Source organism: Pezoporus flaviventris, unplaced genomic scaffold (assembly GCF_033815535.1).
Source record: "Pezoporus flaviventris isolate CSIRO_AGI_PZ_B2104156 unplaced genomic scaffold, CSIRO_AGI_Pfla_v1 ptg000136l, whole genome shotgun sequence".
In the NCBI taxonomy this organism is placed as follows: domain Eukaryota; kingdom Metazoa; phylum Chordata; class Aves; order Psittaciformes; family Psittacidae; genus Pezoporus; species Pezoporus flaviventris.
The window spans coordinates 234,547-259,869 of NW_026892684.1; the positions used below are offsets into that span (position 1 = coordinate 234,547).

At 46.2% G+C, this 25,323-nt stretch overlaps 1 pseudogene; it reads right to left on the reverse strand.

The window, feature by feature from the left end:
• Positions 1–23,638: 23,638 nt before the first annotated feature.
• LOC133282710 (probable ATP-dependent RNA helicase DDX28) lies at positions 23,639–24,878 on the reverse strand (annotated as a pseudogene).
• Positions 24,879–25,323: the final 445 nt, after the last annotated feature.

Below are 25,323 nucleotides of genomic sequence, written 5' to 3' on the forward strand. Positions count from 1 at the left end.
CAGGCTGGTATTTGTGCCTCTCTTTCTCTTTTGCTCTTGTGTACAGGGGCAACCGATATTGGCATGAACTGGTCCTCTGGTATAGCTGGAGTGATTCTCACTGTGGTTGGAGAGGCTGTAGTATCTGTTGTCAGGGGTGGTGCAGCCAATGTGCTTGGGGTTTGAGTAGCACCAGCAGCTGCACTGTCTGTTGCTGTCAGGGTTTGGGTAGCTGCTGTACTTGTTGCTGGGGTTGGTGTAGTTGCTGTGCTTGGAATTGGATTAGCTTTTCCCCTGTCCTTTTCCAAAGCCAAAATTAAGGGATCTGGTGGAGCTATATTAATTTTGCATTCAATCTGTCACTCCGCATGGTTTCTTAAAGTGAAAAACATATCTGCATACATTACTTCATCCCATTTTCCCTGCCCCCTCAAAACAACATTAATTGTAACAATGTATTATAGTTCAGAGTTCCATTTTTAGGCCATTTTTCCTGATCTTCCAAAGTATACAAAGGCCATCATCAGTTACAGTATTTTACCAATATTTTCTTATTTACTGAGCCCCCAGGAGACCCTCTAAGTTCTTTCCAGTGTGCCAAAATGCACCCTAAAGGACTCTTTTTCATGATCTCTTCACTCTGCTGATTTCCCATTATCAATCATTCACAGACACACGGGATCCCACAGACACACTCCACACAGCTACAACACTTGAAACAGAGACAGACTAAAATTCTATCAATGAAACCACAATCAATAACACAGTTATAACAGTCTGTCACCGATATCAAAATCACAGGACCAAAATCCTTAACGTAACAAGCCAAAAATAAATCAAATACCAACAAGATCCAAAACCATTTCCACAAGACACCCCCTGCATCTTGCATGACCTGAACCACAAGATGCCCCCTGCTTCTTGTGGTGTATACCGAACGGATGCTAGTAGCCACGTGTATGCCTTTACCTACAAGATTTCCTATCTCGATTTACAGAAGGCTTCCAAACCTTGTGTACGCTTACCAAATCAATCCAATTACCTATTTAGTCTTTATGCAAGATGCCCCCTGCACCTTACAGACTATACAAAAGTAAAGAATACCTTTTATGAAGATGGTCTTTGTCTGCTCCCGCAGCGATCTGAATGAGTTGAGGGGTCCTTCCGGGAAAAATTCCCAAGAGCCCTAGGGAGCCCTGTCCTCAGCGGGTCCTGCTGCTTAGCAGAGAGGGTCTCGCCTGGGTTGCCAAACTGATTCTGAGAAAACTCCAGGAACAAACTTGCCAACAAAGTTTTCAAACTGACAAGCACATATTCTTTATTGCGGTTCCGGGAGACGGGGAATAGCTCCTCCTAACGTGTGCCTACATATTGCTACCCAAGCCATCCTTATATAGCCACTGGGCATAAATACATATTCATGAGGTTACATATGGATTACATTACTTTCCAGAAAGTTCCCCGCATGCATACAAAATTGTGGTGGTGGTCTCTGAGGGTCTTTTACTTCTTCCAACAATCTTCATCACTTCTGGCAGCCTTTGAAGCACGCGCAGTAGATGCTCATACCAGCTTAATTGGTTTGTTAGCACCACAGACATAATAATCCTGCTATCCTCCTACTTATCAATTAGTTTAACTGTAGCCCATCCTGGACATCTGCCATTCCCAGGTACTCCTTATCCCTGCGTCTTATTCTTCTAGACTGTTTTTCTTAAAACTATGTCAACTACAGTGATTTAACTTGTTCAAGAATTCTCTGTATGTTCTCTAGCTGTACTCTATTTCTTTTCTATGTGTCATGCACCTCAGTAATTTTCCATTGCTACTGTTACAAAGCCATCATACTTAACATTACCTAAGACTAATTATAAAGGTTTATAAATTCCATTTTGTGATTTTGTGCCCCTCCCTTGTTTCAATCCCGACAAAAAATGAACTTTGATGAAACCAGACAGGTTCTGCAGTATCATCAGCAGGCAATAATCCAATACTGCACACAGCCTCTCCTGCTCTGGAAGACTGTTACGAGAGATGGAGCCAGACATCATGTACTGGATGAACTCAGCAGCTTTATAGGGATTGGTCCATGGACTAAAGAATGCTATCTCTCTTTTTGTGTGTGTGTGTGCTTATATAGATTTATATGAGACAAGAGTGATGGTATATTGAAAAATGTGAGATCTGAGCATGACGTGAATGGTATGGAATAAGGGGTGGATACTCTCCTGGGTTCAGCAGTAGTCATTTTTCTCCTTCTTAGTAGCTGGTGCAGTGCTGCATTTCTGATTTTCAGTCTGGGAACAACGCTGAGAACACCAGTGGTTTTAGTTACTGGTCAGTAATGTTTAGTCTGACCAAGGACTTTCTGAGTCTCATACTCTGCCAGGGAGGAGGGGAAGTCGTGAGGAAGCACAGACAGGACACCTGACCCAAACTAACCAAAGAGGTATTCCATACCACAGCACGTCATGCCGAGTACATGAATTGGGGGCAGTTACCTGGAAGGGCTAGATCACTGCGCGGGTCGGGCTGGGTATCTGTCTGAGGTGGTTAGCGTTTTTATTCTCTTCCCTTGTTATTTCCCTTATCATTATTATTCTTGGTGGCAGCAGTAGTGGGTTTGTGTTATACCTTAGTTACTGGACAGCTCTTATCTCAACCCGTGGGAGTTACATTCTTTCTATGCTCCTCCCTATCCCTCCGGGAGCGAGGGGAGAAAGGAGAGGGGAGTGAGTGAGCGGCTGCGTGGTTACTGGTTGCCAGCTAGGCTTAATCCATGACACTTGACTTGAAGGAAATGCAGCAGGAGGGTCAGGAGTCCTCCTTGAATGGATAAGGAGCTGCTAAGAAAACTTAGAGGGAAAAAAGAACCTTATAAAAGGAGGAAGTGAGGTCAGGCCACCTGGGAAGAATACAGGGATGTTGTCCGGGAAGCTAGGGAACAGGTTAGGAAAGCTAAGGCACAGTTAGAATTAAACCCGGCAAGGGATGTGAAAGATAACAGGAAGGGATGTCCTGGGTTCAGCAGTAGCAGTCATGTTTCTCCTTCATGGTAGCTGGTGCAGTGCTGTGTTTTGACTTCCAGCCTGGGAACAGTGCTTGTGAAACCAATGTTTTCGGTTGTTGCTATGTGATGGGCTAAGGTTTTTGTCTCATTGTACTTTATGGTAATGACTTGTAATACAATAGAATCATTGATCGTGAAACTGATCTGGCTTATGTTCCCAGTGTGGTCACCACCTTTATACTTTGGGAGGTATATAATAAAAGTGCTTAGCAATTACACATCTTTTTTCTCCTTCTCAGGTGCTCAACCTGTGAAGGAGACATCCTTTTACCCTCCGAGTCCTCCCCCCAGACCATTTACATTTGAGAGTTTTGAAGTTTCTGAATGGCCTTTTAATGCTGTTGAGACTTGTTTGCTGATCGTGATGGGAATCACCATGCTAGCACGCATACAGAGTGTGTTTTGCCCGTGACTGATTTCAAGAGTTAAGCAGATTCAGGTTTGGGTCTTGTCTGGGGTCAAACGACGATGTAGGAGGACCAAGAGATTTTCCCTGAGGCTGGACAGCCATGAGTGGCAGGGTGTGTGGGATAGTAAGGGCAAGTATCTAGGTCAGTGGGCCCCTCCAGTACTTTGGAATTTCACTACCGAACAACTGCAAAATCCAGAAGAATTAGTAAAACACTTAAATGAGGTGTGTGGTCATTCTGGCCATACCAGAGATGGACAAATCATGGCAACGTGCTGGGGCTTGGCCTATGCTTACAGGGCCTTGTTCAACACTATCCAGCACATTCAAAAGGAAAAGAATGTTGGCAGATCTGAGGGCAAAGCAACAGTCAGCGCAGCTACTCCAGCTCCAGGCACAGCAGCTTCACCACCCCCAGCGACAAGTACAGCCGCTACTCAAACTTTGGCTGCAATGATCAGCGCAGCTACCCCAGTGGCAAGTACAGCAGCTGCTCAAACTTTGACTGCAACAGACAGCGTGGTTACCCCAGCTCCAAGCACAGCAGATGCACCACCCCCAGCAACAAGTACAGTTGCTACTCCAACCACAGTGATAATCGCTGCAGCCAAACCAGAGGACCAATTCGTACCAATATCGGTTGCCCCTGTACGCAAGAGAACAAGCAAAAAAGAGGCAAGAAGGGTGAAGCGAGATGAAGAAACAATGAATTCACCACCCGGTCCAGAATCTGATCAGGAGTCATCATCACATGACGAAGAAGAAGAAGAAGAGGTAACTTCTCGACCTCGGACCCCAACCGAGCTACGGAATATGCGAAAAGATTTTACCCATCAACCAGGGGAGCACATCATCACCTGGTTACTCCGATGCTGGGACAATGGGGCCGATGGTCACGAACTAGAAGGTACAGAAGCCAAGCAGCTGGGATCACTTGCTAGAGAAGGGGGAAATGACAAAGCAATTACAAGAGAAAAAAAGTCCCTCAGCCTTTGGAGGCGGCTCTTGGCAGCTGTGAAAGAAAGGTTTCCATACAAGGACGATGTTAGGAGTCGTTCGGCCAAGTGGACTACTATAGACAAAGGCATCCAGTCTCGGAGGGAATCGGCCATCGTTCAGATGATCTATCACATCAAGCCGAATAACGGGGATACACCCATAGATACAGATGAAGTTGAATGTACACGACTCATGTGGCGAAAACTTACACGGAATGCACCGTCATCATATGCCCATTCATTGGCAACAGTAACCTGGAATGACATAGTACCACTAACAGTGGATGAAATGGTTCATAAACTCCGAGAGTTCGAAGACAATCTCACCCCTTCCATCATCTCAGCTGTGGAAAAACTGTCCCAGGACCTCAAACAATTGAGGGACGATCTATCTGATTTATCCAGCTCCTCACGTGTACCAGCACACGTCTCAGCTATTAACAAAAGGCGTCCTATTGTTCAAGAGAGAAGATACAGGAGGTATATGCCACAGGGTACCCTATGGTTTTACCTGCGGGATCACGGAGAAGACATGACAAAGTGGGATGGAAAACCTACTTCAGCTTTGGAGGAACGGGTGAGTGAACTGAAGAGGGGAGCAAGGGCCAAGACTGATCGTCCCATGAGAGCTATGGCTTCAGTCTCTGGTGAGCACTTTCCCAGATGGAGTGGAAGAGCTGATTTTACTCCAGCTCCTGTGATAACGAAGAATAATCCCTTTTACCCCAACTTAAGTGTCCAACACTGTGATGACCATTAGAGGGGCCCTGCCTCCAGCCAGGAGGAGGTAGGGGACAATCAGATTTACTGGACTGTGTGGATCAGATGGCCTGGCACATCAGTCCCGCAGGAGTATAAGGCTCTAGTAGATACCGGTGCACAGTGTACCCTGATGCCATCAAGCTGTCAAGGGGTGGAACCCATCTATATTACTGGAGTGACAGGAGTACCCCCAGAGTTGACTGTGCTGAAGGCTGAAAACAGCCTGACTGGGAGGAAATGGCAAAAGCACCCCATTGTGATTGGTCCAAAGGCTCCATGCATCCTCGGCATAGACTACCTCAAGAGAGGGTACTTCAAAGACCCAAAAGGGTACCGGTAGGCTTTTGGTATTGCTGCTTTGGAGACTGAGGAAATTGAGCAGCTGTCCACCTTGCCTGGTCTCTCAGAAGATCCCTCTGCTATGGGGTTACTGAAAGTCAAAGAACAACAAGTGCCAATTGCGACCACAACAGTGCACCGGCGGCAATATTGCACCAACCGAGACTCCCTGATTCCCATCCATCAGCTGATCCGTAGACTGGAGAGTCAGGGAGTGATCAGCAGGACCCGTTTGCCCTTTAATAGCCCCATATGGCCAGTGCGAAAGTCTAATGGAGAATGGAGACTAACAGTAGACTATCGTGGCCTGAATGAAGTCACACCACCATTGAGTGCTGCCATACCGGGCATGCTAGAACTTCAGTATGAACTAGAGTCAAAGACAGCCAAGTGGTATGCCACGATTGATATTGCCAATGCATTTTTCTCAATTCCTTTGGCAGCAGAGTGCAGGCCACAGTTTGCTTTTACTTGGAGGGGTGTCCAGTTCACTTGGATCCGACTGCCCCAGGGGTGGAAACACAGCCCTACCATTTGCCATGGACTGATCCAGTCCGCACTGGAACAGGGGCAAGCTCCAGAATACCTGCAATACATTGATGACATTATTGTGTGGGGCGATACAGCGGAAGAAGTCTTTGAGAAAGGGAGGAAAATAATCCAAATCCTGCTGAAAGCCGGTTTTGCCATAAAACGGAGTGTGGTCAAGGGACCTGCACAGGAGATTGAATTTTTGGGAATAAAATGGCAAGATGGACGTCGCCAGATCCCCACAGATGTGATCAACAAGATAACAGCAATGTCTCCACCAACTAATAAGAAAGAAACGCAAGCTTTCTTGGGTGCAGTGGGGTTCTGGAGAATGCACATCCCAAATTACAGTTTGATTGTAATCCCTCTCTATTGTGTGACCCAGAAGAAGAATGATTTTAAATGGGGCCCTGAGCAACAACCAGCCTTTGAGAAATTAAACGTGAGATAGTTCATGCAGTAGCCATTGGACCTGTGCAGACCGGGCCAGATGTAAAAAATGTACTCTACACCACAGCCGGGGAAATGGTCCTCCATGATTCTTCTGGCAGATTCGAGGTCGACCCTCGGCTTTTGGAGTCGGGGATACAAAGGATCTGAGGCCAACTATAACGCAACTGAGAAAGAGATACTGGCAGCCTATGAAAGGGTTCGAGCTGTTTCAGAAGTATTTGGCACTGAAGCACAGCTTCTCCTGGCACCCTGGTTTCCTGTGCTGGGCTGGATGTTCAAAGGCAGGGTCTCCTCTACACATCATGCAGCTGATGCTACATGAAGTAAATGGGCTGCACTAATTACACAACGAACTCGAATAGGAAATCTCAGTCATCCAGGCATTCTAGAAGTCATCATGGACTGGCCAGTGGGCAAAGATTTTGAATATCACCAGAGGAGGACGTTGTGCGTGCTGAAGAGGCCCCACCATATAATAAACAGTCAGAAAGTGAGAAACAGTATGCTTTGTTTACTGATAGGTCCTGCCATATTGTGGGAAAGCATCGGAGATGGAAGGCTGTAAGCGGTGAGGAGAAGCAAGACACGCCAACCCAATATGGGTAATAAGCAAACTTCTACTTTATTTGTGGCACACTTCGCTTATATCCACGTGGTGTTTAGCCATGCCTACTAGTCAGAACAGTATTGGTTAGTTCTACACAGCTTCCTTCGCATTCTCCTCCCACATCCGGTATCCGTTTAACTGTGAGGCCTACACCTTGCTTTGCTCGCACAAGGCCTCTAAGGATCCATGGTCTTGCTCTTGGAGCCATTCTGCAACAATTCCCCCCTTTTTCTTTTGTGCGAGCAAAACATTGTGGGTCATTCTGTTCTCTTGTTTTCACCATGCAACTATAAGCAAGTCTAACAACTACAATGATTGAAATAACAATGATACATAAGCGCAGTCCTTCAAATAGCAGTGTTTTAAGTCAACCTGTAATGCCCCATGAAGACAACCATTTAGTTATCCCTAGGTCATTGCTCACTTGCAATTGCTGGGTAAGCTGAGCCAGGGATTTCAGCTGTGCATGTATTGAATTAGAATGACCAGAAAGATTCATGCAACACATTCCATCAAACTCTTCACATCCATGTCCCTGTTCCAACAACAAAAGGTTCTACAGTGTTGCATGTCTTACAGAGTCAACATCAAACAACAAATCAGAAATTGCCTTCGATGTAGCATTTGTCTGCTTAGCAAGTCAGCAACTCAGTCTGTTTAGCTGAGCCAAGGCCCCAGCTGAAGCACTTACAGTGATTTGGCATATTATGATTGGATACATGCCTTGAAGACCCTTAATGACTAGCATATAATTGGTTAAACACAGGTGTGAGAACTCAACCTTGAAAGCTTGCCAACAGTCCACAGTTCTCATTAACTTGGTGAATTCCAGCCTCTTATCTTGCTTGCTTAAGCTTCTTGGGGCCTCTCATGGCCTTGCTGTATCTTTCAGGACTATTCAAAGTTTATGTACCAATTATGCATTCTCCCATGAGAACACTGTCTCCACATTTCCCCCCTTTTGTTTTATATCCAGTAACAAGTCGCTACTACAGCAAGGCATACACACATTTACATTAGCAGAGTAACTATTATAGGGTGCAGCAGCATGTTGAAGATGCTGGTGGTAGCGAGGGACTAGCCAAAGAAATTTCTTACCAGTGGAATTCTCCCACACTCTTAATTTGTTCCATTACCTGCTTTATAACACTATCATTGTATTAAAATCTTTCTAGCTTTTGCCTTAGCATTTTTCTAGCAGCTACTGCAAATTTCCATACTCTAACATCTCTTTTACAAGTGACAAATCTATACAATACAAGGTGTAGTTTCTTATTAGCAACTAGCTAGTAAATACAGGTGGTTTTATACACAAAATCACAGCCTCTAATAATAGCTACTTTACAAGCACACTTATTCAGGATGTTACTTTTCAGTTGCCCCCAAGTGATGTTTTGCAGTTATTTGTTCTTTCTCTTCTGCTATCTCATTCTGCTTTGGGTATTCATGGTCAGTTCCTGTATCTGAGGCATCAGGTTTTTCCATTCATCTGTCCAGCTCATGGCAAGGCTTGACAAACTTTGCAGGCAGTCACCATGGACCTGCAGGCAGGAGGACACAAATATACCCCCTCCCCCAGGTTATCAGTTCTTGAGAAGTAGACAGGTTAGACAGGTTAAATGCAGCATCATTACTGTCTCTCCCCCCCCCCCTTTTTTTTGGTGGTGAAGGTAAACCATGTAGATGCCCATGTACCCAAGAGTCGGGCCACTGAGGAACACCAGAACAACCAACAAGTGGATAAATCTGCTAAAATTGAAGTGGCTCAGATGGACTTAGATTGGCAACATAAGGGTGAACTATTTTTGGCCCGGTGGGCCCATGACACTTCAGGCCATCTGGGCAGAGATTCAGGGTGAGAGGGGGGTGACATAACAATGGATGCTATTGCCCAGGTTATTCATGAGTGTGAAACATGTGCTGCAATTAAACAAGCCAAATGGTTTGTTATGGAGGACGATGGCTGAAGCATAAGTACGGGGAGGCTTGGCCGATTGATTATATCACACTCTCTCCAACCCACCAAGGCAAGTGCCATGTCTTTACTTTGATGGAAGCAACCGCCGGGTGGCTGGAAACATACGATGTGCTCCACGCCACTGCCCGGAACACTATCCTGGGCCTTGAGAAACAGATTTTGTGGGGACACGGCACCCCTGACAGAATTGAATCAGACAATGGGACTCATTTCCGGAATAACCTTATAGACACTTGGGCGAAAGTACATGGCATTGAGTGGGTATATCACATCCCCACAACCAGCCTCTGGGAAAATCAAACGGTACAATGGGCTGTTAAAAACTACACTGAGAGCAATGGGTGGGGGAACTTTCAAGCATTGGGATACACACTTACCAAAGGCCACCTGGTTGGTCAGTATTAGACGATCTGCCAACAGGGCTGGCCCAGCCCAGTCAGAACTTTTACATATTGTAGAGGGGGACAAAGTTCCCGTGGTGCACATGAAGAATTTGCTGGGAAATACAGTCTGGGTTATTCCTGCTTCAGGTAAAGGCAAACCCACTCGTGGGATTGCTTTTCTCAGGGACCTGGATATACTTGGTGGTTAATGAGGGAAGTTGGGGGAGTCCGATGTATATCTCAAGGGAATTTGATTTTAGGGGAAAACAGACAATGAACTTAATTGTATGCTGTTGCCTGCTACATAATACTTTTATAGCCCATCAACTAGATGTCTTCACGTCACCAGCAACTGGCCCTGACTTCCCTCCAACCATCATCAAAACAGAGAATGAACTTTTATAGAACCAGATGAGTTCTGCAGTAAAGGAACGATCAGCATCAGCAGGCAACGATCCACCACTGCACACAGCCTCTCCTGCTCGGAAAGACTGTTACAAGAGATGGAACCTGACATCATGGACTGAATGGACTCAGCAGCCTTATAGGGATTGGTCCATTCACTAAGAAATGATCTCTTTCTCTCTCTGTGTGGATATATATATGTAATAGCGATGGTATACTGAAAATGTGGGATCTGAGCATTGTAAGCGGCGAGGAGAAGCAGACAAGCCAACCCAATATGGGTGATAAGCAAACTTCTACTTTATTTGTGACACAGTTCACTTATATAGGCGTGGTATTTAGCCACGCCTCCTAGGCACAACAGTATTGGTTAGACCCACACAGCTTCCTCCACATTCTCCTCCCACCTCCGGTTTCCGGTTACCTGTGGGGCCTACCCCTTGCCTTGCTCGCACAGGCCTCTAAGGCTCCATGGCCTTGCTCTTAGAGCCATTCTGCAACAGAGCATGACTTGAATGGTATGGAATAAGGGGTGGATACTGTCCTGGGTTTAGTAGTAGCAGTCATTTTTTTTCTCTTTCTTAGTTGCTGGTGCAGCGCTGTGTTGTTGACTTTTGGCCTCGGAACAGCACTGATAACACTGATGTTTTTAGTTACTGCTTAAATGTTTGGTCTGGCCAAGGACTTTGTGAGTCTCATGCTCTGCCAAAGAGGTATTCCATACCACAGCACGTTATGCCTGGGATTTAAATGGGAGTTACCCAGAAGGGCACTTACTGCTCGGTCGGGCTCTTTTCGGCAGGTGGTATTGTATTCTCTTCCCTTTTTTTTTCTCTTCTCATTATTATTATTGGTGGTAGCAGTAGTGATTTGTGTTATACCTTAGTTACTGGACTGTTTTTATCTCAACCCGTGGGATTTACATTCTTTCAATTGTCCTCCCCATCCCTCTGGGAGCCCCCGGGGAGGGGGGGGGGGGGGAGGGAGAAGGGAAGAGAAGTGTGGGAGTGAGAGAGCAACTGCGTGATTTACGGCTGAGCGTAAACCACGACACAGGTACAGGACTAACCTACAATTTATTGCTTTTCAAAATTAATGCAAACTTACTTGAGACCTATTTGACAGAAATCCCCCCCCCCCTTTTTTTTTAACTTGTATTGTAGGCTAATGTTTTCTCTTATCTGCACTGAATTCTAAGTCTAATGCAGTAACATCTTCCTAGACAGGTTAACACATTTAATTGGCTTTTTAGAGCACAGATGTGCCTGTCTGACATCCTCTTCATCATGCAGATGATTTTCTCCCAGGTTAAACAAGTAGAAGAAAAAGCAGTTGCCATGTAAAACACCTTTTAGCCTTCCCTCACATTACTACTGCCCTAGCAATCAGAATATACTTTAAACATTTCAGTGGGATTCACTCAGGTATAAGACCAAATTACATGTATGTTATAAACAATAATTAGAATTCTAGCATGACCTCATGTTCTGCAGGTTTTAATACTGTTACATAGGAAGGTCAGCATAATATGAAGGTCCTGATCCAATTCCAGTTGTCTAGATAAAGTAAGCCCTAACCAGATATTTAATAAAGAACTATATCTGAACACAGTAAGTGTAGCAGCTTCTTAAAGCTGCAAGCGACTTTTTAAGTATTTTGACATTAAAAAAAAAAATCAAAATAAAAGGTTTTTAAAGTTCTAAATAATTTCAGGAAACTTCAAATGCATTATAGGGCAGTTACTGAAGTGAAACAGAAGAACCTGGAAGACAGATTTCCTGCAGTTTCACCCTGTATCTCCAACTCCTTTAAATAAGCCAGGTTATAAACATATGACTTCTTTATAATTATTTTAGCAGTGTCTCCCACTGTTCTCATGTATGTGACTTCAATCAGTTGTTAACAATTCCAGAAGTCATGCACCAAGATCTAATCACCTTATATTCTTTCTGCTATGCAGTAACGTAACTGCGCTCTTCCTTGGAGCATGCTGTCATTTCTCCATGCTGCCATCATCTCCGGAACATGATGTTGGTTGTTAGTCTGCAATACAGAAAGCTTCTGTTAGCCAGTATCATGAACATGATACCTAACTCACTGATAACAGGAAGACAGAAAAAGGCATCACAAAAGTAGATTATAGATGAATTGGTCGACGAGAAACTGAAAAATCTCCTTCCTGAGCCCAGCTCTACCCAGCCACCCAAGTCACCACTGAGCTACTGTCTGGGAAGACATGCTTAATTTGGCAAGTCATGCCAAGTGTACAGTGCTGCAGAAAGGTTAGAGAACATACAGAGGTTTTGCAGCAGCTGTTGTATTTGCTGTATTTTGGGTAGCCTGAGAAAAATATTTCCCTTCTCCGAAAAGATCATTCCAGTTTTGGTGTTTTGGGGTTCGATATATGTAAGCCTGAGTCTTTATAACTTCTACTTATACATTTTAGCATAACAGGTATAGTGATATAGTGCTTTAAAATGAGATGATACAAAATCCTGCAGGTCTTTTCTAGTAGACAAAACGACTACTAGTGTAGCCATTATAACCACTGATTAAATTAGTTTTTCTTCACTAGATCTCTCTGATACCTAAAGGGGGCCTACAGGAAATCTGGAGAGGAACTTTTTAGAAGGGCATGTAGCGATAGGACAAGGGGGAATAGTTTTAAACTCAAATAGGGTAGATTTAGATAAGACATTAGGAAGAAGTTCTTCCCTGTGAGGTTGGGGAAGCACTGGCACAGGTTGCCCAAAGAAGCTGTGGCTGCCCCATCCCCCATTCCCTGGTGTTCAAGGCCAGGTTAGATGGGGATTTGAGCAATCTGGTCTAGTGGAAGGTGTCCCAGCCTGTGGCAGGGAAGTCTAGTGGACGGTAATCCTCTTTACAGAAAGCATCATTCTTTTAGTAAAGCAATTACACACTATTAACTTGAAATCATTCAAGGGTATTACTGACAGAAGCATTGATCTAGACTAGTAAGGCTGTAAACCTTAACCTGATGTGAAGCCAGTGTTTTAACTTTTCCTACATTTCTTTTCTGCTATTTCTACAACAATTCTCCTTAAGGGAAAGATATCATCTGCATATTTGCAAATTGTTATATTTATTAAATCATAGAATCATAGAATAGTTAGGGTTGGAAAGGACATTAAGATCATCTAGTTCCAACCCCCCTGCCATGGGAAGGGACACCTCACATTAAACCATGTCACCCAAGGATCTGTCCAACCTAGACTTGAACACAGCCAGGGATGGAGCATTCACAACTTCCTTGGGCAACCCATTCCAGTGCCTTATCACCCTTACAGTAAAGAACTTCCTCCTTACATCCAATCTAAACTTCCCCTGTTTAAGTTTTAACCTCTTACCCCTTGTCCTATCACTACAGTACCTATTGAATAGTCCATCCCCAAAATCCTTATTTCCCCCTTCAGATACTGGAAGGCTTCTATGAGCTCTCCACACAGCCTTCTCTTCTCCAGGTTGAACAGCCCCAACTTTCTCAACCTGTCTTCATATTGGAGGTGCTCCAATCCCCTGATCATCCTCATGGCCCTCCTCTGGACTTGTTCCAACAGTTCCATGTCATTTTTAGGCTGAGGACACCAGAACTGCACACAGTACTCCAAGTAAGGTCTCATGAGAGCAGAGTAGAGGGGCAAGATCACCTCCTTTGACCTGCTGGTCACGCTCCTTTTGATGCAGCCCAGGATATGGTTGGCTTTCTGGGCTGTGAGCGCACACGGTTGGCTCATGTTCATTTTCTCATTGACCAACACCCCCCAGTCCTTCTCAACAGGTCTGCTCTGAATCTCTTCTCTGCCCAACCTGTAGCTGTGCCTGGGATTGCTCCGACCCAGGTGTAGGACCTTGCACTTGGCATGGTTAAAGTTCTTAAGGTTGGCATCAGCCCACCTCACAAGCGTGTCGAGGTCCCTCTGTATGGCATTCCTTCCCTCCAGCGTATCAACCGAACCACACAGCTTGGTGTCATTGGCAAACTTGCTGATGGCGCACTCAATCTCACTGTCCATGTCACTGACAAAGATGTTGAACAAGACTGGTCCCAACCTCCAAGGAGGTCTCCTGACCCTCCAGCTGCACTTCTTTCTAGTTGGGACACAACACTCCTGAGCTCGTAGCAGGTGATTCTTGAATATCAACCAACAGTCTTGGGCCCCCCTGCCCTCTAAGGCAATTTCCCATGGAACCTTACTAAGCAGGTTCCTGAAGAGGCCAAAGCCTGCTCTCTTGAAGTCCAGGGCAGTGAGCTTGCTGCACGCTCTTCTCACTGTCCTGAAGATCTCAAACTCAACCATCTCATGATCACTGCAACCACAGCTGCCCTGAAGCACCACATTTCCTATCAGCCCTTCCCTGTTGGTGAGCATGATGTCAAGCATGGCACCTCTCCTTGTTGGCTCCTCTATTACTTGCAGAAGGAAGTTGTCTTCCACACAATCGAGGAACCTCCTGGATTGCTTGTGCCGGGCCGTACCGTCACTCCAACAGATATCAGGGTGGTTGAAGTCCCCCATGAGGACAAGGGCCTGTGAGCATGAGGCTGTTCCTATTTGACTATAGAGTTCTTCATCCACAGAGTCCTTTTGATCAGGCGATCTGTAACAGATCCCCACAGTAATGTCTCCCATCGCTGTTCTCCCTTTAACCCTGATCCACAAACTCTCTGTTTACTAGAAGTGGGTAATAGTCACTGGGACTTACTAGACCAGGCAGCCTCTCTGCAACATCCTTGATCCGAGACCCTGGTAGGCAACACACCTCCCTTGAGACTGGGTCAGGCCAACAGATGAGTTCCTCTGTTGCTTTTGAAGTAGAGTCCCCTACTACTATGACCCGCTGCTTTTTCCTGGCAGCACCAGTAGTGATCTTCTTTACCAGTGCATCAGCTGCTTGTTCAGGTTGCTAGTGTGTTTCCTCATTAGCCCCCTACAGAACAGCAAAGCAGTTCTGGGTGGGGACACCAGATTTAGGAGGAAGCCCCTTGCTTTTAATTGTCCTCTTCCTCCTTTTTTGTTGGTTGAGACAAAAAATGACAAAATACAAATGAGAAACACGAAAGTTATAAAGCACATATTTTGCTGAGAATCAAGTGAAAGGAGAGGATGAAAGTCATCTGCTGTGCACTGCTACAGTACCCCAAAATAGAGGGACCAAATATGTAAAAAAATGCTCACCTTCCATTACCACTAGTATTTTTGAAAACTCCTAAAGTTACGTGGAATTAGCCCTGTAAAATCACTAGGAAAGGCTCTCAGGGGCCCCAAGTCAGTAACCTCTGAGTTTTGCGAGGTAGTTACTGAGTGTACTAGAAGCAGAAAGAGAGAAAAGCAACACGCTCAGCCTTCTTAAACTTAGAGTGAGATCCTGCTCACACAGGCCTTGGATCTTACAAAAAGGAAGTTGGAATGATTTATCACTTAACTATGTAGCTTACAGTAAATAAAAGTCATTCTTCATCCTCTTCAAAGGCTTCGGGGGGGGAGGGGGGGGATAAAAAATGACCTTTTCAATAAAGACTGAGTTATTTAGTTATTTCTTGGTATGCATACTGCAGGTCCCCAGAACATTAATTTCACACGCAGGCACCTCAGTCTTTGCCTTCAGTCCTCTCCCCACCCAGCTTCCTCACAGCCTGAGCCTCTCTTCCCAAGATACCATTTCCTCTCAACAAAAGGAACAAACCGCAAAGAAAAAGCCTACTAAAATTCACACCAAAATAGCTCAAGCAGCTTATACCACCTACTTTTGGTCAAGGCTGCCTCTCCCTGCACCCTTTCCACCCTGGCAGCACACAACCACTCCCTCATGCTGCTTCACCATGCTCCTCAGCCTTCATTCCTCTTCCTCAGCCACAGCTGTAGAGCTACCACAGCTGCAGTCAGCAGCTCACCTCATGTTAACCTTCATTTTGAATGGTAACTTCAAAGAACACTGTTTTCAAGAAAATTTTACCTCGGGTCAAGCTTTGTGGCTCACAAATGACAGTTTGCATGGGTGGCTGGCCAGCCTAACTGGAGAGCAAGCATTGCAAAGGCACACCTCTAACCCAGCCAGTACACAGACTGGGATCCAATAGGCACAGTGAACCTCCCTCAGGAAATCATCTAGATAGATAGGAATATTTGTAACCAAAGAGCACTGCATATTAAAAATAAAAAACCTCTATGCATGGTTTTTCTTGGTTTCTTCTGTAAGATGGAAGCTACTGAAGAAATCTTTCTCCTCAGGTCAGTCTCTTTTACTTCTCTCAGTGGCATGTTTTCTTGCAGCCAGACTGTTTTCCCCTGCAGTTATTTTCAATAGCCTTAATGTTCCTCAGCCTCCAAATCCTATGGAATATTATTTCTACTCTTCCATGTAACATAGTTGCAGCTTCTGCAACTCAAACCTCAACTCAAGGTTGGTTTTATGGGCACTATCTCCATTGCCTGTAGAGTTATTTGCTTGAGCCAAAACCAGGCAATCCTTGTTTTCCAGGGAGGAGGATTGAGTTTTAGCATCCTTTTTCATAATATCATAATTTGCCCACCTGGCAGTCATTAGTGTTGCCTGTGCTGCCTTCACTACTGACAGAGCAAGGCAAACTCACTCATCCTACAGACTCACCTGATCACTGAAACCATTTAGTTTGTGACCTTGTCTTTTCCAGACAGTGCAGATGGTGATGCTTGTGGTTGCTGTGTTCCCTCTCTCCTGGCTGCCACACCACATCATCACGATGTGGGCAGAGTTTGGACAGTTTCCCTTGAACATCTCCTTCACCTTCCACATCATCTCTCACTGCTTAGCCTACAGGAACTCTTGCATCAACCCCATCATTTATGCTTTCCTCTCAGAAAACTTCTGCAAGGCCTGCCAGCAAGTCTTCTGCAAGTTCTTTCTGCAGCTGGTTCTCCCAGAGAAACTGGTCAGAATATGTATGGAGAACTTCTCTACCACACACTCAACCACTAACATGTAAATTGGGCTCACAAATACATTTCAGGAGTAAGAGGAGAGGAAAGAGTGCTGTCTGGGGACAACAGGTATACAAGTGCATTTCAGGGAGTGGTGCAACCTGCAAAGATGTGGATTTTGTCAGATTACCAGAGTGGTAGAAGGCATTTTTTCCACATGGCTGTTAGGACACTTGACACTAAGGCACCTTGCTAGGTGCAACAGAAGTATTTGAATGTCCTTGTAGTGCCCATAAGATAGAACTCATATGCAGTTGTAGTTATGCCCATAAAGTCTAAAATAAGCGTTACAAAGAAAGTGAAAAAAGGACAGATAGAAAAGAACAGTTAATTATGCATATAGACAGTCATTAGGATGTGAACAGTAAGTGATGTGATGTTTAGAAAGCACAGAAAAAATAGTTTAGGAAAAGTCAAACTAAAAAGTCTTTGAATATGTCTTTGTTCCTTAAACGGGTTTGACCATATGTGAGCTACATTTTCAGTTCGCTAGCTCTGATAGGGTCTCTAAATATTCTTGAAGGCTTTGCTATAGTATTTACCTACTGGGTAGTGTGTCAGTGACACTAGATAATGGTCCATGGTGAAACACATGGTGGCTCCTCCCTGAGAAGTCCCGCTTTGGCTCATCCCCAGAAAAGTCCCAACCCTGGGAGACCTTTCAGGATATAGCTGGCCACTTCTTCCGATGTAGGCTGGCCCCCTACATGAGTGTGCATTTTTTCTAGCATAAAAGCCCAAGCCTCAGGCAATGCAGGGAGGCAGAACCTCATACCACCCAGGTCAACATTGCCTCCACGGGGACGCCCGCTAAGATGGAGCCTGCCACCTCGCTCTGCTATGATGTTTCTCAGAGCTGGTTTCCTGATCGTCATTACATGGTCCTTGGGGTTGGTAAGATAACCAAACATCAGAGATATCCTTTACTGTATCTTTTGTTATCTCTATATTTTCCCTGTATTAATAAACTAGTTGTGATTCTTTGTTGTGTTACGTTTCTCTCAAACCAGAAGCCTTGAACTCTGGAACATAACTGGCGACAAGGATGGGATTCTGGGTCAGAGAGAGCGTGAGAGAAATATTTGGGTATAACAAGAATTAGTGGGGCCGGGTAGCAGAGTGCACAGCTACTGGGTTGCGCCACATATTACGTATTAGTGTGTAGTGGGGCTGTGTAGTGGGGTTGCGCAGCTACTGGATTGCGCCATGTTTTAGTTGTGATAGGGTTGTGAGTGGGGCCGTGTAGTGGGGTTGCACAGCTACCAGATCACACCATGCTTCAGTGGGGCAGTGTAGTGGGGTTGCACAGCTATTGGATTGTGCCACATTTTAGTTGTGATAGAGTTGTGTAACCATGTTCAAGAGGAAGCCGCCCTCCAATTCAGCTCCTGGTGCTCTGCCAGTAGAATGGCCAGGATGGACCCCTGAGCAGTGGAGTACGTTGTGGGACAGGTGGGAAACTTGTACTCAAGTGGGGCCGGAGCCATGGAGTGAACAATACCCTTTCGATCTGTTGAAGTATTGGGGGCAGTTTGTGGAGATACCAAAAACAAAGCCCAAAGAGCGCCTGCAATAAGCTGGGCGCATGAAAGGAGCCCTGATTAGTGTGTTTAAAATAACATGGGGACTTGGAGGAACAGGTAGATTAGTTGAAACAAGAACTGTTAACTGAAAAAGCGAGAGGGGTAGTGCAACAACAAGCTTTATTAGTCGCCACCCAAGCAGCACCAGGGTGGCAGTAAAAAAAAACCTAGAGAAATTAGCAACATGGTATGCCATGCAGACTGCCTGGCGGCGGCGATGTCCAAAGCCCGGTGTGGAAACTGGACTGTGGGAACGGGCAGTAGTAACCCAACCAGACTGGGATCCCAAAACATGGGATGGAGACATCTGGAGTACATTGGATAGTGGGAGGATGGAAACGAAAGGGAGAAAGATATGGAAAGAGCCTTGGGCCGTGGCTCCTCCTGTGGGGTGTCCGGGGTGGATGCAGGAACCATGGAGCATGTTGTGGGATAAAATAGAGACTTTCACTAATGTAGAACCTGAACCGTGGGGAGCTAAGGACCCCATGGGAGTGTTAAAGTATTGGGGTGAGTTTGTAGAAACCCCCCATACCCACTTGAAGGAGAGATTAAGCCATACTGGATGCATGGCAGACTGCTGCCTGCCTACAAAGGCATAGTAGATAAGAACATAGAGTTGAAGCAACAAGTAGCAGATTTACATTCTGAGCTAGAAAGGGTTAAAGCAGGAGTGCTGTTGCATAGGCAGGCATTTGTAGCCACTGCAGAGCAGGGTGAGAGACTTAGAAGAAAAAAAAAACAAACCAAAAAACGGAATAATAAAAAGGATACAAATGCAGTGAGCCCACGAGTCCATGCCCTTGTGTCTGACTTAGATTGGGACCCAGAGACAGGGAATGGAGATATCTGGGGTACTAGTGAGTCAGAATCAAATACTGGAGATGAGGCAGACGTGAAAAAGGAAGGAGCCCGCGCAGCTCCTATGTTTAATGTAAGATGACTACCACGGCAAACAGACAAGTAAGAACAGACAAATTGACAGACTATAGTCCTGAGGAGATAAGTAACTTATTGGATAAATACACGTAGAGGCCAGGGGAGAAACACCAGAGCTGGCCAGTTTGCCTCATGGAGGAAGGAGCAGATCCTGTATTGCTAGATGGGTTGGATGGAAGAGAAAAAAAAACCCACAACAACCCCATACTAGTATCAGAACAAGGAAACCTCATTGAACAAGTGATTGAAAAGCTAATCCAGTTAGGGGATTTACCAGGACTGGGATTGGAAAGCAGCTCAGGACCAGGGGATAGTAGGAAAGGGGGAGATGTAGGAACTGCAAGCCATCCTGTTCCCACTATGTGGATAATTACAGAAAAAGAAGAAGGAGAATTGATGATAGTGCACCTGGATCTGGAGCAGGCCAAGGAGTGTTTGTGTGCAGGGGTGCAAGGTTGGGCTGGGAAACAGCCTGAGGAGTAATTGTTTATAGAATGGAATTTATAGTGACTGAAGACAGTCACTGTGGTTGATGTGGTTTCTGTTTGGCTTCATAGTTCAGATCTAAACCCTCTGTTATTCCAGCAGGCCACCTGTGTGGCTGTTCAGGCCTGGAGGCGAGTGCCTGGATCAGGGGGAGACTACTACTTTTGTGGGTGTTCGCTGGGGAGGGTGGTCTCAGGATCCCTATGTGTCTTTTATAGACTGATTGGACAATGCTATACAAAGGCAGATTGATGGTCACAGGGCTGCTTCTGCACTTTTATTTCGGCTAGCATATGAGGGTGCAGGTGGGGATTGTGGGACTGTGTTAGCCCCAGTCAGGGGAAAATTTACAGACATTGCTGAGTTGGTTGGGACATGTCAGGATGTCGGCGCAGAGGCTCATAGGGCTTCTGTATTGGCTGCTGCACTAATTATTCTGTTTTTATTGGTCATATTAGGTCGCATTCCAACCTGCCTGGGTAATGTGGGTAATGAAATAGCTGACTCCTTGACTGTTAACGCTGTGCAGTTTACTTCTGCAGCTGCTTCACATTCCTTTTTTTCATCAGAATGCCTCTGCTTTAAGGAGACAGTTTAACCTGTCTTCTTCTCAAGCAAAGCAGATTTTGTCAGCTCTTGCCCTGACTGTCAGTCAACAGCTCAGTCCTCATTTGCCATGGGTGTAAATCCTTGTGGCTTAAAGGCAAATGTGGTACTGTGATCCTTTGAGCCCCCAGAAATGGGAAGAGCCAGTGGAACTGATAACCTGGGGAAGGGGGAAGGTTTGTGTCCTCCTACCTACAGGTGGCCACCTGCAAAGTTTGTCAAGCCATACAATGAGCTGGACAGACAAGTTGAAGAACCTGATGTGTCAGATGCAGGAGCTGACCTTGAAGACCCTGAGCAGAATGAGACAGAGGAAGAGAAAAACGAATGATTGCAAAACATCACTTGGGGGCAACTGAAAAGTAATGACTTGAATATGTGTGCTTGCAATGTAGCTATTATTAGAAGCTGTGATTCTGTGTAAAAACCACCTGTATTTACTAGCCAGTTGCTAATAAGAAACTACACCTTGTATTGTATGGATTTGTCACTTGCAAAAAGAGATGTTAGAGCACGCAGCTGCTAGAAAATGGTAAGGAAGAAGCTAGAAAGATTCTAATATGATGGTAGTGTTATAAAGCAGGTAATGGAACAAATTAAGAGGGTAGGAGAACATCATTGGTGGGAAATTTTCTTTGGCTGGTCCCCCACTGCCACCAGCATCTTCAAAGCGATGCTCCACTCTGTAGTAGTTACACTGTAAATCTGTGTGTGCTTTGCTATGATAGCGACTTGGTTCCTGGATGAGGCAGGTGAAACTCTGCACTGACAATGAGGTGCAAGGACTGAGGCTGGCCAAATGCCTGCTACCACAGTCAAGGGCAAGAGTGGGTTGGCCTCTGTGTTTGCCACCAGAAAGAACCTTTAGCTCCACTGTGGGCTGCAACCCAGCAGGCGTGGAGCGGTGGGGACGCATGCCATGCCAGACCTTGATGTGAGGGATGGCCTCCTCTGTTATAAGAGGGCCATCCAGAAGGGAAGGGCAGGGCAAGCCAAGCCGCCTGTGGTTGGCACGAGAGTTGATCTAGCCCAAATCCCCTGCTCAAGCAGGATCATCTAAACCAGGTTTCATCATTAGCATAAGTAACTATTATAAGTACTAATAATATAATAAATATCATATTTGAATCTTCTATTCTGAAAGGCTAATGTTAAGAAGCTGCTCTTGTGTGATTTAAGATTCCTTAAGCAGTGAAGGGGATAAAGAAAGCCAAGGACTGTGTCTTTGGAAGTAACAGCATCTATCTCCAGGTTCCCAAGACTCCCAGTATATCTAACCAACGCATTGGTGAAACCTTGTTTTTGAGCCTGGACATCACTGCTTTGCTTTGCTTTTCCTCCATATCATCTAGAGACTTGCTACCAATTTGCGAAGAACCAAAGCCAAAGTGCTCCCCACGTTGATCCTGCAAAACAAAACAGGACAGTGATTGATTTTTTTGCTTTTAGTACATAAGCATGGGTGTGAAGACTTTGACGAGTTATGTTGCCTGAATTTAAGTGACCACTCCAGCTCAATACATGCATAAATACAAAAGCTGAAGATCCTCGCTAGCCAGCTAGCAGAAAACAGCAGGTGGAACCCCTTTCAGAGACAGACTTGGGGGGGGTTGGGACATTAAAATGACATTAAGATCTTGAAAAAGCCTCAAGCTTTATTGTGCCTTCTCATTCCTGCCAAACTTTAGAGGTATCTGGTCTAGAATTCTCCAAATGAACTGGTACATGACAAGAAAATCAGATACATGTAGAAAGACTAAAGGACAAATTGTATCTGTAATTGGTTAAAGTTGTATCAAAGTTAGGAAAATATTTTCTTTCTTTCCTGCCACAGTATTAATTTTAAAGCTTTGTCCTGGGTTCAGCAGTAGCAGTCATTTTTCTCCTCCTTGGTAGCTGGTGCAGTGCAGTGTTTTGACTTTCAGCTCGGGAACAGAGCTGATAGCGATGTTTTGGTTTGGCCAAGGACTTTGTGAGCCTCATGCTCTGCCAGGGGGGAGGGGAAGCTGGGAGGAAGCAGAGACAGGACACCTGACCCAAACTGACCAAAGAGGTATTCCATACCACAGCATGTCATGCCCAGGATGTAACTGGGAGTTAGCCGGAAGGGCTGGGAGACTGCAGGGTTGGAGGAGGTATTGGTCGGTGCTTGGTCAGGCTGAGGGGGGGCAAGTTATCGGTCTGCTGGTGCTGAGGTCTTGTATTCTCTTCCCTTGTGATTTCCTTTATCATTATTATCATTGGTGGTAGCAGTAGTGATTTGTGTTATACCTTAGTTACTAAACTGTTCTTATCTCAACCCGTGGGAGTTGCATTCTTTTCGATTCTCCTCTCCGTCCCTCCGGGAGCAGGGGGAGGGAAAGAAGGGGGGGAGTGAGTGAACGAGTTACCTGACTGGGTTTAAACCACGACAAGCTTTAATAATGAATGTTTAGCTGCTGGAGGTGGGAAGCAATGAAATGCAAAAGCTGCACATCATACAAGCATGCTTTCATTCTGATTTGGATTTAAGTTGGAAGTCTAAACAAAAATAAATGAAATCAACTGATGAGATCATTCTTCAGACTTCTCCAAATGTACTGTTTACTCACTAGCTTCTTTTTGGAAAGCTGTGAGCTGCAATGCCTCTGGAAATGACTTGCAGTTTCCAGAACAGTGCAAAAAGTTCTGCAACTCCTGTATGAAGACAGGCTGAGAAAGTTGGGGCTGTTCAGCCTGGAGAAGAGAAGGCTGCATGGAGACCTCATAGCAGCCTTCTGGTATCTGAGGGGGGCCTACAGGGATGCTGGGGAGGGACTCTTCATTTAGGGACTGTAGTGACAGGACAAGGGGTAACGGGTTAAAACTTAAACAGGGGAAGTTTAGATTGGATATAAGGAGGAAATTCTTTCCTGTTAGGGTGGTGAGGTACTGGAATGGGTTGCCCAGGGAGGTCGTGAATGCTCCATCCCTGTCAGTGTTCAAGACCAGGTTGGATGAGGCCTTGGGTGATGTGGTTTAGTGTGAGGTGTCCCTGCCCATGGCAGGGGGGTTGGAACTAGATGATCTTAAGGTCCTTTCCAACCCTAACTATTCTATGATTCTATGAACTCAATCCTCTATTCTTCCAGTATAGCTTACACACAGCTCATTTACTCTGCCTTAATGATTTTCCACTTAGGCCATGTATTACTGCTCTGCAACCTGAATCAACCCTTGTTAGGTGGAGACTTACTAACAGAGGAGTCCATGCCTGGGAGACTTGTCCTTTTCCAGGCTGCAGTCTGTTTTCCACACCAGGTCCACATCTGACCAATGGGTGACAAAACTACCCACAGCTCCAGGTGTCTTGCTTCCAACCCATCCAACTTGCCCCATGCAGAGCAGTTAGTCCTGTAGGGTGCCTGGGAAGTCATAGTTGACCACTAGCTGCATACTGATGGTGTCCAGCCCGAGAGGCAACGTCAGTGCAGACAAGGACAGACATGTCACCCTTCTGGAAGGAGGCAAAGATGCTGGTTTGAGCAGCTGCTGACAGCTGTCACTGCAAACTCAGGTGCATATATATATATATAGGATATAGGCCAGCCAGTTGACAGTGCTGGCACTTTTGCAGAAGGTAACACCACCTGATGCTTGGTGCTCCTTGAGGAGCTGCAGCAGTTCAGGCAGCTTGTCCTGCAGCCTTTGATATGAACAAACTTCTGCTAGGTGTGGGGTGGCACATGGTGCAGGTTCTGAGTGGCGAGAGAAACAAACTGGCCCACATTGATGAACTTCCCTAGTGTCAGGCTCAATCCCACGGGCAAGGTTGCTCTGACCACCACCATCACCACCACCTGGGTCCTCTCCTTCCTGGGGCCAGCTGGCCCGGGTGAGTAGGCAGCCAGGGGCACGTGTGCCAGAATCTCTTCCAGCAGCCCTGCGAAAGTCATCCATCAGGGCGTCCGTCTCGTCCAGCACCATCCAGCGCCACCAGAGCGCCCAAGGGGTAGCCAGTAGCATGGCGGGGTCCGGCGGCGTGGCCCGCAGCTACCCCGGCAGCCCGCGCACATGCAACCCCACCGGCCGGCGCAGCACCGCCGCCACTGCACCTACCTATACCGCCAGCTTCCACGACAGCAGCACCACCAGCCCGCTGCCAGTCTCGGCGGCACAGCGCGGGGATGGTGAAGTGCTACACCACCGTGGGGTGGTTGATAGAAAGACCCATAAGCCGGCCAGTAGCACTGGCTGTAACCCTATATCCCTGAAGGACAGGCCCTGCCCCGCGTCAGGCAGCGACGCCTACAGGGCGGGAGCCACCTCCTGCAAGGTCTCCAGCTGGAAGTAGACTTCCTGTGCTTCTATCCTACCGACACCAGCTGCAGCTGTTCCCAGCGCCCCACCATTTGCTAGAGGAACTGCTTCAGCTCAGCTCCATAGCAGTAGCTACCCGGGGTACGGTACCGTCGCCGTCTCCTTTGCTTCTGCTGATAGTGCTGCGCATCCCCCTGCAACCACAAGATCCAAAAGACACGCACACCCCCCACCCCAAGTGGACAACTACTGTTTCAGCGATGTGGTAGCGGCGTTGCCCGATGATACCGCGAGTCAACTCTCCTCCCACTTCCTCCCGCCCCTCGGAGACGTGGGAACGCTTACGCGAGGACAGTGAGTGCCACGGGAAGGGGGCGCGTGTATGCGCAGCCGCATTTCAGGTGGCGGTGGCAGCAGCCCCGTCACGTTTGCCTTTTCATCTGACGGGTAAGAGCTGATCCTCGTGGGAATAAGCACGGTTGTGAGGGGTTTCGGTAGAGATGTCCTGGCCTTCCGGGATGGAGTCGTCTGAGCTGT